Consider the following 6,000-nt stretch of genomic DNA (forward strand, 5'->3'; position numbering starts at 1 on the left):
GCCACAATCCATTACCCTTAGTTTGCTTGATAATAATGCAAAAAAGATAGGTCTCATCAGGTTCATATGATAAAACACCTCAAAAGGATGTATATATTCGTATTTCTCCTCCATATGTTCAGTGTTTGATAACTACGTGACACTAGGAAGAGGCAGCACAAAGGAAGCCAAAACCAAGGAACATTTACAGTCTCGTATGGCTCAAACCTGCTCGACTAAATTATTACTGTTATTTACCTTAGATCCAGATATCAACATGAGGTTAATTACCTTTATGTGTCAAACTAAATTTCCCTGGATTACGTTCTTAGCTCAACACCCAACACAGCCAGTAAGGTATCTACAGGAATCACAGCTATAACTAAGCTCTTAAATTACCATTCTTAAGTCTTGTGGGACATGACAGGCAAACTTATAATCAGACAGACAGAAAGTTATATATAAACAGATTGACAGAAACAAGTATAAACCGACAGATACGTTTATTATACCTAAGGACAGACATAAAGACAGACAAGCAGGCAGGTAAATAGATTTGCATGTCGATATGCAAATATGCGTTTGTGTGTATGCGAATGTAATTCTGTGCCTGCGTGTGTTAGTTGTGTGTGAGTTATGTGTGTGTGTGTGTGTGTGTGTGTGTGTGTATTTGTCAATATGGCGCCTTTGACAGACTGCCTGCCTGCCTGTCTGTCTTTATATACATGTCAGGTATCAGGGCAAAAAGAAGACATACAGTTGACATGATGGTGAGCATACTCTCACACCATCGTAGTGTTAATCTTACTTCTAATGATAAAAAACCTCAACTGAAATCCATCCACTTCCTATCTCGCCCTTCATGTTTCAAGCTGTCAATGTACAATACATACGAGTATTCTCTTTGAGCATATTTAATAGTTATTGATATTGATGCTGTTTTTGCTGCTACAATTTTTACTTCATTTCTTATAGATAGACCTTTGGTAGTAGACCGAAGGGTGGACGTTATGCTCAGTGTTGATTTTGTGTTGGAGGTGATGTACAGTGTTATTCGGGAGACTGGGGGAGTCGGGCGGGAGGAGGGGGATGGGCAAGGAGGGGGCGGGTGGGAGGAGGAGGGGAGTCGGGAGGAGGGGGGGGTCAAGTGGGCGGGAGGAGAGACGGGCGGGAGAGGGGGTGGGAGGGGCGGGAGGGGAGTCCGGAGCTTGGAGGGGGGAGTTTCAAGTCGGGCGGAGGAGGGGGAGACGGGACGGGAGGAGGGGGGCGGGAGGAGGGGTAAGGGGGGAGGGGCGGGAGGAGGGAGACGGGCGGGAGGAGGGGGAGGAGGGGAGGGCGGGAGGAGACGGGCGGGAGGGGAGTCGGGGGAGGAGGGGGGAGACGGGCGGAGGAGGGGGAGTCGGGCGGGAGGAGGGAGACGGCGGAGGAGCAGGGCCTTCGAAGACATTATAAAGCTATCAGGATTTAATTTTTTTTAAAGGAGAATTGTTGGGTTACATAAAATTACAGTACAGTCTGCGTAAATCATAAAAAATACTACTACTATTATTATTATTATTATTATTATTATTATTATTATTATTATTATTATTGTTGTTTTATTGTTGTTTGTTATTTGTTGTTGTTGTTGTTGTTGTTGTTGTTGTTGTTGTTGTTGTTGTTGTTGTTGTTCCATAGTTACAGACACAGGCCGTTTTCACTGTCTTGATTATTTTCTTTATTTATTTTACTTTTAGTTTATTCATATATTCTTGTAGCAATTACAAGAGTTAAGACACACACACACACACATACAGTACATACAAACTAACCAAAGTAGAAGGGATCAAAGTTGTCATTGGTCGCCTTGTAGGAGATGTGGACATCAAAGGATTTGGAGAAGGACTCGAACCTGTAGGAGAGGAGACACAGTTGGTTGTCGTAAGCCACTAATCACCACTATATATCTACTTGCTCTGCAACATTCACCTTCCTCATGCTGCAACACTGATCACCCTTATAATGCAACATTCACCTTCCTCATGCTGCAACACTGATCTCCCTTATAATGCAACATTCACCTCCCTCATGCTGCAACACTGATCACCCTTATAATGCAACATTCACCTTCCTCATGCTGCAACACTGATCTCCCTTATAATGCAACATTCACCTACTTCACGATGCAATAAATTTTAAAGCTAAATAAAATATCAAACAATACTGATCGTCAACTGTTACTGGTGATATATGGAATTATTTTTGTGTATATAACTTGCATGTGTAGTAAGCCACCGTGAGCGGGGGTGTGAATTGTATTTAATTAATTTTATTTTAGTTTTGTAACTATCACAAATATTGTTTCGATAATAAGTTAGTGTTATGTATTTTTTTTCTTATGACAGATTAAGATTCAACTCATCACCCAGAAAAAAAAATAAGAATCATTCCCCCAAAAATACAATAGTTATTTTTTTTTTATAATGTCGTAGTAATATAATTATACACTTTACTCTTTGTTTCTGCTCACTCGGGATTCCTTCGTATTGGCTAACTTATAATTTCTCAAGAAGTAAAAAAAAATATTATGCTTTCAACTTAATTTAGGTGACACGTGTTTCTTTCAATGTTTACTATGTATTCGGAAGCTTTATTAAAAGAGTTGTCTTTATTCCAGCTAATGATAACAGGAAATTTAAAACACATATGCCGTGATCTTCATAGCTGTTAGCATCCATAACGCTCATCCACATCACAACGTTCCACTTATAACCGGAACTAGTGTGAACTTCGTAGATCATAAAAATTAAAACATTCATATACATTCTGATAAACATTACTAGCCAAGCAGAGTACACAGAAATAAATCGCGATAACGTATGAATGCCTTCTGTTAAGGAGACAATTTAAGAGATTTTTGGACAATGTTGGTTGTGAGTGAACCAACGAATGGACTCTTGCACACGTGTCTTTGTCTTCATCTATATATCTCAGTAGATGCTGAATACAACGTCCAAGTCATTATTACGAATCAAATCATTTATAATAAATGAAAAAAAAACACCAATTCCTAGACATTACTTTCAATATTTACGAAAGTACCGCGGCACATTAGGGACTACTTGACAACGCGTTCACTTTATATACAACCTGAGTATGTTTGCGTGCGCGCGCGCACATGTGTGTGTGTGTGTGTGTGTGTGTGTGTAATGGAGCTGCACATGTATGTAACTTACTGGTTGAGTTACCCGGCTTCACCCGGGGTATTAATGAAACAAAACCCTCGGCCTTGGACCTATAACCATAAATGTGGAAGGGATGAAGGACCAGGAGATAGTGCGCAGCCATCCTCTGGGCGCCTATAGACCACCCTCACCTGCCACTAAATTTCAGCAAAACTATACCACCAAAAGTGTGGAAATGCACGAGTAACATACACAAACACAGACAGAATTGATCTGCTTGTGCGTGCGTACCTGCGTGCGTGTGTAATGTGTGTCATGATGTATAATAAAGAAGAGTGTGTGTGTCCGTGTGTGCATGTGAGTTTATTATTGCATAATATATTTGCTTTTATGTACAATAGATCCCTGTGTGTGTGTGTGTGTGTGTAACAGATCCGATTGTGGGCTATATGATTATCTGTGTGAACATACACGCACATTTGCTTAACACTAATGGGAGTGTGTTCTGCCCTCCTCTCTCTCTTTGATTGTCACTGGCACTGTCCATCCATCCATCCATCCATCCATCCATCCACCATCCATCCACCATCCATCCATCCACCATCCATCCATCAAACAACTCACTAGTCACGCTTATACCGGAGACTCACCTGATCCTGTAGCAGGCTGAGAGGAGGTGGACCGGCTGGGCGTCTTTGGAAAAGTTGTACCTGAGGAAGACGTCGTCAGCCGGGGCCCCCCACAACCCCCGCTGTAGGCTGAACACCTTCACCATTACCTCCTGCTGCTGTTCCTCCCGCACTGTTGTATATAATAAACTGGGGTGAGAAATGTTTCCTACATATGGCCGCTGAATAAACACGATCAGAAAATCTATTAACTAAGGGATGAATGAACAGACCAGTTATATAAAAAAAAAATCCCGTTCGGTAAAAGATAATGGATGGATGGGTGGATGGATAGATGGATGGAAGGATGGATGGATGGATGGGTGGATAGATAGATAGATGGATGGATGGATGGATAGATAGAGAAGCTTTGTTATGATGGGTATTATTAGTAAAGTTGGTGTCAGCTCTCGTGTTAACAGTGTTGTTGCATTTGTTCTGTTTCTGTCTTTTCCTTAGTGTTATTGTTTGTTGTTGTTGTGATTGTTCGATGGCATTGCTATTGATATTAGTTTGTATGCTGAGTAATGCTGTCGTCATTGCTTTTATTGTTTCTGATGCAGTCACTATTTCTACTGCTGTTATTGACACTTTTGCTTGTAAACTGTTAATGCTGTTACTCATCCTTCTGTTACTACCAGCACTACTCCCTGTCATGTAGACGCTATGACTGTTGCTATAGAACCAGACAATATTACTACGAAGAACACCGCGCATAACATCCTCCCACCAACAGTTACGACGCCATCCACACAACAGGGCTAATGCAACACACAGCATAAGTACACCTAATATAGATCAGTTCCTTGAAGAAGTGTTGTGGAGAGTCAATAAATCTTGTAAACCAGTTCGTGTAGTGAGACAGTTCGTGGAAACTTACAAAACAGAAAACTGTCATCAGACGCCGTCTTTGTTATGTTCAATAATTAGTGACATTTTTGAAGGGACTGTTAGTTTCTTCTGTCTTTCTTTTTCTTTTCCTTTGCATTCCTTTTTCTTACACTGCACTACACTACACTACACTACACTACACTACACTACGCTACACTACACTACACATAATGAAAATACAAGGTAAAAAAAACATAAATTCCGTGGTCCATGTTTCTTTCAGCGTTACCAGGTGTAACATTGTTTGATGGTGAATGAAAAGAGCCAGTTTTCAACGAAGCCCGTATTTATACGTTCATATTGTGGTAAGGGGTGCAGCGGTCTTAAGGGTCACTGGCTCGTGCTAAGGGTAACCCCATTTCATCCAACAATGAATGGGTACCTAAGTTTACAGTTGGGGAATTGAAGGCTGTACGGTGCAATGCCGACCATATTGCACTGTTGTATACCGAATACTTAGTACAATTAGACCTTCATTCTTTATGGTAAATTAATGTGTGTTATTTGCTCTGTGGATTGATTTCACTTTTATTGGACCAATTAAATGTTTGAAAAAAAAATCTTACATGACAATACTGGTCAAGTTCAATAATGATCAATAAGGGACAAAGGTCAAGGTCATAGGTCGTTTTACGCTAGGAAGCATCCATAATTTTTTTACCATTAGTTAACGATGTTTTCACAGACGAGAGATCACCTTCCTCCAGCGACCATTGGCAGCGTGTGTATCAAGGTTCTCAAGACACCTTAACATTGACATATAAAGGTGTTCTTAAGGTGTGAAGAGAAAGCCCCTCTGATGAACACCCCTCTGCTTAGGACCCAACTATTACAATAATTCACCCACCTGACATTGACTACATTTGTTTTAGTGACCCATACACTACTTACCTGGCGACAACAAAAACTTGCTATAGAGATCTATTTGGTAATGACCCATATACTAGTGACCAACCCGTTACTGGTCCGGCTGTTGAGGAAAAAAAATGTTACCCACCTGTAGTTGTCTCACCACTTGTCTCGGCGAGGACGAGGGCGGTGGCTAGAGCGAGGTGGACGATCATCAGCGTTTTCATGACTCAACAGCTTAGTGTTATTCCTATTACCTCACTCGATACCTGTAGAGGGACGTAGATCAGTTATTAGTGGTTTTGATGCTTGTGATATTTAATGAGAGAGAGAGAGAGAGAGAGAGAGAGAGAGAGAGAGAGAGAGAGAGAGTTACTAGACATTTAAGTAACCTGCTTTATCCCAGAATTCTGTTACACGAACGACTAATGACACATGAACACATTCGC

The sequence above is a fragment of the Homarus americanus genome, unplaced genomic scaffold (genome assembly GCF_018991925.1).
Source record: "Homarus americanus isolate GMGI-L3 unplaced genomic scaffold, GMGI_Hamer_2.0 scaffold18703, whole genome shotgun sequence".
Lineage (NCBI taxonomy): Eukaryota > Metazoa > Arthropoda > Malacostraca > Decapoda > Nephropidae > Homarus > Homarus americanus.